Consider the following 13,019-nt stretch of genomic DNA (forward strand, 5'->3'; position numbering starts at 1 on the left):
GTCACCTGGTTTTCAACACTATAGTCAAAAAGATTGCACAGGAACAAGGAAGTCATTTAACATGAGTTTGAACTTCAAGGGAGAATAAACTCCTGTGGGACTATAGCTCTCTATTCAAATGACGGAGGGGGGGGGGGGGGGGACGGTGCAAACATGTTATGGAAAACGTAGGCTACCTTTATCACCACTTAAAGGGACTCCTCAGAGACATGGACACACTCCATGGTGGGCACACACACATACGCACGCACGCACATACATACAGACACATTTCCTGCAAAGTATGTTTTGGACATATACGTCTGTGTACATGGTGTATGCATATTAAGCTGCATGCAGCATAATGGATGTACACGTTAAGGAAATAAATGCTCAGACACTCATCCATCATGTCTGCAGAAAACACAAACAGGACAATGGCCCTTGCCAGACTGTACACAGGGTTGGCATGGCAGGAATGGCGCGATGACGACACAACGCTGTCTTTTTTTTGCTTTGACTTGACATGGAGAAAGCCTTGCCAAGTCAAAGCAAAAAGACTTTTGTTAATTACACACACACACACGCGCGCACACACACACACACACACACATGCACACACACACACGCACACACACACATGCGGGCGGTCGCGCAGAGAGAGTTGTCTGTCAATATGTTGGTTTCTTGGCAGTCGTCTCCATCTCGGTGATGACATGGTGAAATACAGTTAAATATACACAAACATACACCCACATGCATGCGCGCACTGACGCACGCACACACACACACACACACACACACACACACACGGAAATCAAATGCTGTCTTGATGATCAGAGTTTTGCAATTCCATGGTATATGTACTAAGACAGTGGTTCTCAACGTGCAGAGGTTCCTTGAGGCGGTTCCAAAATGGCTTACAGGCCTGTAACTGCAAACGTACAAATGAGTTGGGGAAGGGGGGGGGGGGAAGGAAATAAAATCAAAGTTTGAGAAGAACTGCACAACTGCACTAAGAGTGCAACAAATGAAAGGAGGCAAGGTGGTGTGGGATCCCCCCAGGGTGGGGCGTCTGGCCATCCTTATTCCCTCACGGATTCCAGGAAGTGACAGAATGGGACTTTGTTTTGGGGGGGGGGCACCGAAATCTTTCCCCAGGGACCTGGGGGACTTTGACCAACTCCAGATGTAGGTGATTGACGGCGGGGCCATGAAAGCATGCAGGCCCCACCAGTTTCCCGTGCTGCAACGCAGATCAAGCACGCCGTCAAGCACCGGGTCGGGACCCATTTGTGGGTCGTGGACACATTTTTATGGGTCCCTTTATTATTTTGTTTCCTGTACATTTTGGCAGACATTTCATGAAATAAAAAACAAATTCAATGATTTTTTTTCATGAATAAATAAAATAAAAATGTAAGAAATTCCACAAATTTGAAAACAAATGTTTTAAGAACTACTGAAAATAGCCGATCAACAAGCGAGTCGTTTTTGGTCCCGGCCGGGCAAACATCTCATTTATCTTTTGAGTCATAAAGGAGGGGGGAGGAGGGGGGAGTGTACGACTGTACTCCAGGACTGTACTTAGGTGTCTGGTATTATTTAACCCATTCTGACCTGAGATCAGATTCATACCAGGTTTCCACCGGACACACCACTGGTCTGATTAACCCATTCTGACCTGAGATCAGATTCTAAAAATGTCAGTCGCTCTTCGATTTTTTCAAAAATAGCAGAACTACAAGCTCGTAGCGCGCCACTCGGTGGCGCGCTATGAGCTTGTAGATCTGCTATTTTTCAATAGCTAAAGCACAACATGACGCTAACACCAAAATGGGTTCCCCTTCAGAATGGGTTAATTTACAATTGTCCATACTATTAGGCCTACTTGTACTACTCGGTGGAAAATATTGTAGTTTTACTCCACTATTAGGCTATTTGAATAATTGATTTGGTAGTTTATTTGCAGATTAAAATTCTTATTATTCAAAAACATAAACCCTATATGTTACACTTCTATACTTGTCTAGGCTACTTCTGCTGTTTTTTGAAAAAGTTACAGATTACAGCATGGGTCTGTTCGAGCATGAAAACAGCTTGGTTGTGTTGGTTGTCACCATTTCTCAACCGTCTCGGACGCGGGTGGCTCGCCAGAACCGGGTCACGCTCATGTGGGTCTGGAACTTCCGCGGACACCCTGGGGACCCCCACATGGGAGTTGCACCACTCACTTCACACAGGTGTGATTTTTCTTTTACTCAAGTAGTTTATTTTATTTTATTTGTAACAAAGTATTGTGTTGTGGTATTAAACCTTTACTTAAGTAAAATATATACTAATCTTGAGTATATGGTGTGTCTGTAATGGGCGCCCCTGCCCCTGTACAAAGCGTACATACATGTGCGGGTTGAGAGTTTGTGCGTTTGAGAGAGTGGGGGTGGGTGGGGGGGGGGGTGGGTGGGTGGGTGCAGACTTCTACTTCAGGGAGAAGGAAACATGTGTAGGGGATTTGATTTGTGAGGTAGTGAACATGACAATTACTATTTGCCTTCAAAGCAACTGACAACTGCACTTAGGACTTCAAAGCATTCATGCCCCTTTTATTACATAATTAGGCCAACAACTATGGATGGCTACGTCTAATCTCAACACGCGCTCCCCCCTCCCCACCTATACGCTCTCAACCTGTCCTAGAGGCAGACGGGTCGCTCCCCTCCCCACCTATAGGCTCTCAACCTGTCCTAAAGGCAGACGGGTCGCTCCCCTCCCCACCTATACGCTCTCAACCTGTCCTAGAGCCAGACGGGTCGCTCCCCTCCCCACCTATACGCTCTCAACCTGTCCTAGAGCCAGACGGGTCGCTCCCCTCCCCACCTATACGCTCTCAACCTGTCCTAGAGCCAGACGGGTCGCTCCCCTCCCCACCGATACGCTCTCAACCTGTCCTAGAGGCAGACGGGTCGCTCCCCTCCCCACCTATACGCTCTCAACCTGTCCTAGAGGCAGACGGGTCGCTCCCCTCCCCACCTATACGCTCTCAACCTGTCCTAAAGCCAGACGGGTCGCTCCCCTCCCCACCGATACGCTCTCAACCTGTCCTAGAGGCAGACGGGTCGCTCCCCTCCCCACCTATACGCTCTCAACCTGTCCTAGAGGCAGACGGGTCGCTCCCCTCCCCACCTATACGCTCTCAACCTGTCCTAAAGCCAGACGGGTCGCTCCCCTCCCCACCTATACGCTCTCAACCTGTCCTAAAGCCAGACGGGTCGCTCCCCTCCCCACCTATACGCTCTCAACCTGTCCTAAAGCCAGACGGGTCGCTCCCCTCCCCACCTATACGCTCTCAACCTGTCCTAAAGCCAGACGGGTCGCTCCCCTCCCCACCTATACGCTCTCAACCTGTCCTAAAGCCAGACGGGTCGCTCCCCTCCCCACCGATACGCTCTCAACCTGTCCTAGAGGCAGACGGGTCGCTCCCCTCCCCACCTATACGCTCTCAACCTGTCCTAAAGGCAGACGGGTCGCTCCCCTCCCCACCTATACGCTCTCAACCTGTCCTAGAGCCAGACGGGTCGCTCCCCTCCCCACCTATACGCTTTCAACCTGTCCTAAAGCCAGACGGGTCGCTCCCCTCCCCACCTATACTCTCTCAACCTGTCCTAAAGCCAGACGGGTCGCTCCCCTCCCCACCTATGCGCTCTCAACCTGTCCTAAAGGCAGACGGGTCGCTCCCCTCCCCACCTATACGCTCTCAACCTGTCCTAGAGCCAGACGGGTCGCTCCCCTCCCCACCTATACGCTCTCAACCTGTCCTAGAGGCAGACGGGTCGCTCCCCTCCCCACCTATACGCTCTCAACCTGTCCTAGAGGCAGACGGGTCGCTCCCCTCCCCACCTATACGCTCTCAACCTGTCCTAAAGCCAGACGGGTCGCTCCCCTCCCCACCTATACGCTCTCAACCTGTCCTAGAGGCAGACGGGTCGCTCCCCTCCCCACCTATACGCTCTCAACCTGTCCTAAAGGCAGACGGGTCGCTCCCCTCCCCACCTATACGCTCTCAACCTGTCCTAGAGGCAGACGGGTCGCTCCCCTCCCCACCTATACGCTCTCAACCTGTCCTAGAGGCAGACGGGTCGCTCCCCTCCCCACCTATACGCTCTCAACCTGTCCTAAAGGCAGACGGGTCGCTCCCCTCCCCACCTATACGCTCTCAACCTGTCCTAGAGGCAGACGGGTCGCTCCCCTCCCCACCTATACGCTCTCAACCTGTCCTAAAGCCAGACGGGTCGCTCCCCTCCCCACCTATACGCTCTCAACCTGTCCTAGAGGCAGACGGGTCGCTCCCCTCCCCACCTATACGCTCTCAACCTGTCCTAAAGCCAGACGGGTCGCTCCCCTCCCCACCTATACGCTCTCAACCTGTCCTAGAGCCAGACGGGTCGCTCCCCTCCCCACCGATACGCTCTCAACCTGTCCTAAAGGCAGACGGGTCGCTCCCCTCCCCACCTATACGCTCTCAACCTGTCCTAAAGGCAGACGGGTCGCTCCCCTCCCCACCTATACGCTCTCAACCTGTCCTAAAGGCAGACGGGTCGCTCCCCTCCCCACCTATACGCTCTCAACCTGTCCTAGAGGCAGACGGGTCGCTCCCCTCCCCACCTATACGCTCTCAACCTGTCCTAAAGCCAGACGGGTCGCTCCCCTCCCCACCTATACGCTCTCAACCTGTCCTAGAGCCAGACGGGTCGCTCCCCTCCCCACCGATACGCTCTCAACCTGTCCTAAAGGCAGACGGGTCGCTCCCCTCCCCACCTATACGCTCTCAACCTGTCCTAAAGGCAGACGGGTCGCTCCCCTCCCCACCTATACGCTCTCAACCTGTCCTAGAGGCAGACGGGTCGCTCCCCTCCCCACCGATACGCTCTCAACCTGTCCTAAAGCCAGACGGGTCGCTCCCCTCCCCACCTATACGCTCTCAACCTGTCCTAGAGCCAGACGGGTCGCTCCCCTCCCCACCGATACGCTCTCAACCTGTCCTAGAGCCAGACGGGTCGCTCCCCTCCCCACCTATACGCTCTCAACCTGTCCTAGAGCCAGACGGGTCGCTCCCCTCCCCACCTATACGCTCTCAACCTGTCCTAAAGGCAGACGGGTCGCTCCCCTCCCCACCTATACGCTCTCAACCTGTCCTAGAGGCAGACGGGTCGCTCCCCTCCCCACCTATACGCTCTCAACCTGTCCTAAAGCCAGACGGGTCGCTCCCCTCCCCACCTATACGCTCTCAACCTGTCCTAGAGGCAGACGGGTCGCTCCCCTCCCCACCTATACGCTCTCAACCTGTCCTAAAGCCAGACGGGTCGCTCCCCTCCCCACCTATACGCTCTCAACCTGTCCTAGAGCCAGACGGGTCGCTCCCCTCCCCACCGATACGCTCTCAACCTGTCCTAAAGGCAGACGGGTCGCTCCCCTCCCCACCGTATACGCTCTCAACCTGTCCTAAAGGCAGACGGGTCGCTCCCCTCCCCACCTATACGCTCTCAACCTGTCCTAAAGGCAGACGGGTCGCTCCCCTCCCCACCTATACGCTCTCAACCTGTCCTAGAGGCAGACGGGTCGCTCCCCTCCCCACCTATACGCTCTCAACCTGTCCTAAAGCCAGACGGGTCGCTCCCCTCCCCACCTATACGCTCTCAACCTGTCCTAGAGCCAGACGGGTCGCTCCCCTCCCCACCGATACGCTCTCAACCTGTCCTAAAGGCAGACGGGTCGCTCCCCTCCCCACCTATACGCTCTCAACCTGTCCTAAAGGCAGACGGGTCGCTCCCCTCCCCACCTATACGCTCTCAACCTGTCCTAGAGGCAGACGGGTCGCTCCCCTCCCCACCGATACGCTCTCAACCTGTCCTAAAGCCAGACGGGTCGCTCCCCTCCCCACCTATACGCTCTCAACCTGTCCTAGAGCCAGACGGGTCGCTCCCCTCCCCACCTATACGCTCTCAACCTGTCCTAGAGCCAGACGGGTCGCTCCCCTCCCCACCTATACTCTCTCAACCTGTCCTAGAGCCAGACGGGTCGCTCCCCTCCCCACCTATACGCTCTCAACCTGTCCTAGAGCCAGACGGGTCGCTCCCCTCCCCACCTATACGCTCTCAACCTGTCCTAAAGCCAGACAGGTCGTTGTCGGTGGTACAAAATGCTCCACCTGCCTTTGGTCTCTTTAGTGTAGTGGTTCTCATATATATGGACGCCCACATTGATATGCGTTTGGCCACGGACGCCCATCTGAAAAGGTTTTGTGCCAGGATCTGACCTCCCACCAGAAGAGGAGATTTATGTTTAACTACTTTTGTGCCAGGGCCCCTACAAATTAGCCCGGTGAAACCACTCCCCCCAGGGCCTCTACAAATTAGCCTGGTGAAACCACTCCCCCTGTTGGACAACATTTGCATTGTGCCAGCAGGGAGAGTCTGGGAACTCTCAGGCAGAGATGATGTACTCTGGTCCAATTCTGTCTGGAGCGATATGCGGCTGTATGAGGCCGCTAGAGGCGGGATCAACGCGAGACTCATGACATATTCAGTATTTTAGCTGTGACGTGAGCGCCCCCTCCTGAGATACTTCCGGGTCCTACTTTTGTGTCGCTTTTGTGTCCCCATAGAGTTATACTGTGACACTCCGTCGGACTTAATCTGAGACGAAAACAACCACGAAAGTCTCATTTTAGCGCTTTCCTCGCAACAACAAAGCTGCGCTGTTCTCCCAAATCTGGCTGCGACAGGCCGTCTGCCCCACATGGAATACTATCGTCATTTTATTTTATTGTGTGAACTAAATCCTCATTAATGCCACCCTGGGCAAGACCTAAGCTGAAAAGACTATCAGCGGAAGTTGCGGGATTTTAGCGGAAGTGAAATAGTTGATGCTTTACAAATCAGTTTACATTCTCCACGAATGAAACAAGTGTTGTGATTGGTCGGGAAAATATTGTATCCGGGGGAAATACATTTGAAGGCTGTTCCGGAGGATACAACCGCCGATAGCTTCTCTGCCTTAGGTTGTGACCAGGCTTTTCTTTTCGCAGGTAAGTAAGCCTGGGACCGAGGCTACATTAATGCAAACTAGATTCAACATACTCAAGCCTGCACACATTCTAAATATGCCCCCGAAATATTTTACCGAGCAACCTTCAATAATAATGATAATAATAGTCTTTATTGTCTCCACATCATATATTTTTGTTGTCATGGACACTTGTACAAAACATTAATAATTCTACTCGAGTTGGAAGCATTAAGACCCATTTTAACCCTCAATGTCTTACTTTCTGAAAAATAACGTCATTGTAAAAAGATTCACGCGTTTAGATATTCTATTTACAATGAGATGCGGACGGGAGCTGGTGCCACTTGGACCCGTAGCACTACAAAATGACGTCAGACTTAAATACTGAATTGAAGCGCTGCCACAGCGCAAATGTAAACACAACCTAACAAGACTACAACTCAAAATTATTATGGAGATATCAAATGTTTGTCCCGCTGCTTCCGGGTTCATCTTTTCAGCTTGAGAGATCCCAGATGCAGGCAGGAGGTAGGCTAGACAGGAGGAGGGAACTGGTGAACTCAATACTGCCGCAATCTGGCGACGTCAGGTTAGATCTACAAATCACATTTCCTCAAGAAGCGCACAATGCTGTCTCATGGCGGCACGTTGTGAGCTTTTAGATCAGCCATTTTCAAATAGCTGATAATGTAGTTCAAGTGGATGAACTGATTTTGATGGACCTGGACCTCACTTTGCAAGAACCACTGGTTTAGTTATGTTGTGGTTTTGCGGGAAAAACGGTTTATGAATGAAATTGGAGTGTGTCAGAGATGGCCTTGAACTAACTATAACTTTGGAGTAGAGTTCCATCCTCCTGTAGACCAGGGCATGTTGTGAAAATAGCATATCGACATGCTCACAACACATCACGACAACCATTAGACCAGTTATTTTAGATTGGAAAAAAGGAGAGGTGAAAGTATAGTAGACTATAGTATGGAAGTCCCCGGGTCAACAATTTATATAAGGCAGTGGTTCTCAAGGTGCGGTCCGGGGACCCCCAGGGGCCCTTGGTGTGGTCACGGGGGTCCCCACAATCATTGTAACCACTTTATCCATTTTCTTTTTATTTTAACCTTTATTTAACCTGTATAAACACATTGAGACAAAAGTCTCTTTTTCAATTGGAGGCGCATTATTTGAAGAAAAAAAAAAGAAGTTTGAGAAGCACAGATATAAGGTTTATATAAGTGGTTAAAACCCTTGATGGTAAACGATGACGGGTCATTTGGTGAAACGTCCTAATGGCATGCAGATGGTTTACACTGCGTAATAGGGGGATCTTCACAATCACAAACCACTACTTGTGCTTCTTGTATAACGCTATCTCTTCAAGGGCGTAAATGATGGTTCTTTTCATCGCCGTCCGGGACAGAGATGAAAGGAGATTTACAAAAGAATGCAGTCGGGGTGGGGGAGTGGGGGGGGGGGGGGAGGATGGGGGAGTAAATCACATGACTTAGTAATGGTGTCCCCCCCGTATTGTCGGCGCTTGAAGATGGCAGACGAGTGTCTGCTGGTTTTCCAGCCTCACCCTTTCATCAACGACGGGCTTAACCCATTCTGAACGGGCACCCATTTTGGTGTTAGCATCATGTTATGCTTTAGCTATTTAAAAATAGCAGATCTACAAGCTCATATCGCGCCACCGAGTGGCGCGATACGAGCTTGTAGGTCTGCTATTTTTTGAAAAATCGAAGAACGACTGACATTTTTAGAATCTGATCTCAGGTCAGAATGGGTTCATCAGACCAGTGTGTGTCCGGCGGAAACCTCGTGTGAATCTGATCTCGGGTCAGAATGGGTTCATCAGACCAGTGTGTGTCCGGCGGAAACCTCGTGTGAATCTGATCTCAGGTCAGAATGGGTTCATCAGACCAGTGTGTGTCCGGCGGAAACCTCGTGTGAATCTGATCTCGGGTCAGAATGGGTTAAAGGAGGAATCTCTGATGGAAGGTTTTCTGCTATGAAGCGGATGCGACTGTGTGAACCAAAACCCTGTGTGCTCACCGAGGTTCTGCTAATCTTCCACTGAGACACTGCATCCTCCGAGCTTTAGCTGGAGCCCAGATGAAACGGTTTTTAAGAGTATGGCGTTCTGAGGAATGCCACTGAAAGTGTAATGTCAACAGAACACAGTAATCATTCTACATGGAAAGTAACAGGAACAGGAGATTGTTCAACTTGCAGCTGCAATGGGTCAATTCAATAACAATAATGTTATCAACCATTATCAATATTCTTTAAATCTCTTCTTTAAATTTAGTTTCGTGAGAAAGGCAATTTTATGATGCATTTCTTATCAATTATTTTATGACCTTTTGAACCACCTAAAGCCCTATATTGGCGCCATTTTCGTTCGAGCATTCTAAATACACTATTTGGGGATTTACAGTGGGGAAGGGGTGTTCCCCCACTAAAGTTACCTGTCTAAATCCATAAAACACCTCCGTTATGCATAGGTACCATAGACTGTAAAAAATATGGACAAAGCGTTCCCCGGCCCCGGGTCTAACATGGACGTAAAATGAAGCCTGTTATTCCTGCACTGTAAGTCGCCATCTTTCTAGATCCGTTTGGGCCCAGCTGGCCATTGGCTGGCTCCGTTTGGGCCCAGCTGGCCATTGGCTGCCCAGACAACGAGGCGGGACTTCCCCCCTTCTTCTTCGTTGGTTTTTATTTTGACTCGAGTGGGTGGGGACTCCCGATCATAGACTGTAACGGTAGCCACGCCCCTCAGAACATACGCGACTTTATGGTCATTTATTTTATAAATGGGACCATAATTTTCCAAAAAGAATATTATGACATTAGAAATGAGACTTTAAACTAGTGACTGGAAGCAGAAAGTATTCATGACCATGTTTATTAAGGTAATACAGTCTAGGTGAAGTTGGGCCCAAATACATGGACTTCTATGGGGCTATGGGGTTTTTGGGTCCAGTGACAGCGCCACAACAGGCATTATATGAACTTTCAGGAGTTTCAGGCTTCGCAAAATATCTGTCTGACTGCCACCCTGATAGGTAGCCTACTGTGCCACATTAGCCTGGTTAATAAACCAGACTAATATCGCACGGACCGTTGTTTATTAACCAGGCTAGTGCCACATGCCATTGCCTTTAAGAGATCCCTTATCCGTTGCCGTTATGTCCAGTGCTATTGCTTCATAGCCTTATGGTCTCCCACGGAACAGTGATGCGTTGCTTGCCTTGAAGTCTCCCACTTGACCCCCCCCCCCCCCCCCCCCCCCCCCCCGCTGTTGTTCTTATTTATTTCCCCATCGCGCAAAGAGCCAAGAACACTCGTCTTTTCATTGAGTCACAACTCGCTCAAATCTCGCTCGCTTTAACATTTCAAAGTGCTGTCTGTGTGATCATCGAAATTCAAGCTTTCATTTGGCATATAGATCGTGCGTGTAGGAAATCGGATTAAACCCCATTTGCTGCGCTATGGTGTGATGAAACTGAACGAGCAAATGGAATCGCACACAATGGCTGGCACAACTTAAGTCAAATTTAACTTCTTTGACTAGACATATATAAACACAATGGACACAAGGAAGTGATAGGCACTCACTTCTGCTGATTATAGGGAAATTACAAAGAGATGCACCAGAGAATAAGGAGAGATGATCAGATGAAGCAGCCTGAATCTGAACATCTCCATTGCAGGTGCACCACTCTATACCAAACGGCTTACGGGTGCTTTTAAACTTCCCAATTAATGTGTGTGACCAAAATAAATTAAATTGTATCTCTGTTCTTGCGGAGCCTTGGCCTACTACTATACAAATAAAGTTATTATTATAATATTCACATTTTGCATAATCGCATGCACAACAGTGTTGATTTTGTCGACTAAAGCAATGACGAAAGATGTTCGTCGACTACCTTTTTTCATTGACAAACTAAATCAAAACTAAGCTATGATGACTAAGACTAAATATACTTTTGTGAACAAATAAACATTAGACAAAAATGTCACAGAGAAGAGATCCAGTAGAACTAAAAGACAAGTATTTTTGGTTGTGCTCTGAAAATAGCAGATACTGTATAAGCTCACAACGTGTCACGCTGCAAAGCTTGTAGATCGGCTATTCTCAGCATGCAATCAAGTGTAAAATCAGGCCCACCAAAAGACGTTTTTGTCGACAAAATCATCTTTAGATTTAGTTGGCTAAATTCACATGATATTTAGTTGACTAAAACGAAAACATTTCAGATGACTAAGTAAAATATGACTAAAGGGCCTTGCAAACGGGGAGCGGTAAAACGCGCCTATTGTTCATTTACGTGAGCGCGGTCCCGTGAATTTGTTGCGTGTGTGCTAATTACGTGCACACGCCCGCGACTCACCAGACCTGGATTCTATTAATTTTTTCTAAAGGCCCTTTTAACTAAATCCAAACATATTGCTGTCAAAATCAACACTTTAATGCACAAACATACAAATACACACACAGTAATAAGTCACCGTCCAACGCCTATTCAGACAAATCAATACAACCCAAAACCACAGGGAATGGGTTCCAGACTCATTCTTCCACTATAGACAACAAACACCAATCCAAACAGGAAACCCAGCCAAGTTTCCAATATTTTTTTAACACAGACATCGCCACCCCAAAATCATACGTTACTCAGACAAAGATACTCAGGAAAGCACACAGAAAGCCGTAGTGAAGGGGCTTTCATATTATGCACAGTGTGATTAATCGCGCGGCTCAACTGGCATTCAGCTAACTGGCATAACTGGCATGAGTATAACCCATTCTGACCTGATTCATACGAGGTTTCCACTGGACACACACTGGTCTGATTAACCCATTCTGACCTGAGATCAGATTCTAGAAATGTCAGTCGCTCTTCGATTTTTCAAAAATAGCAGAACTACAAGCTCGTATCGCGCCACTCGGTGGCGCGATATGAGCTTGTAGATCTGCTATTTTTCAATAGCTAAAGCATAACGTGATGCTGACACCAAAATGGGTGCCCGTTCAGAATGGGCTAAGGTTACGAGGGCAAAGTCAGTCAGGCGCGGTCTAATATGATACACGTTTGGCTGCCGGTTCAAAGAAGTCTCCTTTTACACAAGTCTTGAATCACTTCAGCTACAAATCAATGGTGACGTTTTGTTGGGGACTTTGTTTCAGTTTCAACCTTAGACGCTATAAATCTGTGATGGATGTGGCGACGTTATTTAGAAAAGCTTTTCGCCCTGGTATATTTAATCTTTATTTCATTGAAGATCAAACTAATTATGGTGCAGGTGATTTCTGTGATATAGCTTATACATTCAAGAAACAGATCAATCCAAACCATGTTGGCATTGCCTCATTTTGACATTTTCATCTGAGTAACTGATGCACTTAATTAAGAAAATAAATATATGCCACAAAAAACATGTATCTGGAAAGCACTGTCTATAATGTGCTGATCTATAAAATACATGCAGTTACTATTATTATTTTCTTTTTGCCTTTTAGTACTACTGATACATTTTGACAACATTTTTATAGTTTTTGATGACATGCTATATGTACATGTACCGTACACCCTTTTTAGACGGCTTTTGAGGAGGCGCTAATACCGGGTATAAATATCTTCATTGAAAGTAGCCCAGTACAAGTTCAGTGTTCAGTGACATGTTGTGAGGTTGTAGATCTGCTATATCGAACAAAATATAGCCTCGAGTCAGGATAGGAATGCAAGGGTTCAAACAGAAACAGGTCATGAATCATAGTATAGTATCTTAAGCCTGAAATCACTTCCTGGAACCCAAGAGTGAAGTGTGGCAGATTACCCTGCCACTGACTAATTTAATAGTTGACATACTGTTTTCTTGTGTTCTCCCCTAAATTATATGTTTAATGATGTATGTATGTATGTATGAGGACACAACAATGGGTTAAAGTCTCACCTTTATTCTCC

Source organism: Protomyctophum parallelum, assembly GCF_964188405.1.
Source record: "Protomyctophum parallelum genome assembly, chromosome: 11".
Taxonomy (NCBI): domain Eukaryota; kingdom Metazoa; phylum Chordata; class Actinopteri; order Myctophiformes; family Myctophidae; genus Protomyctophum; species Protomyctophum parallelum.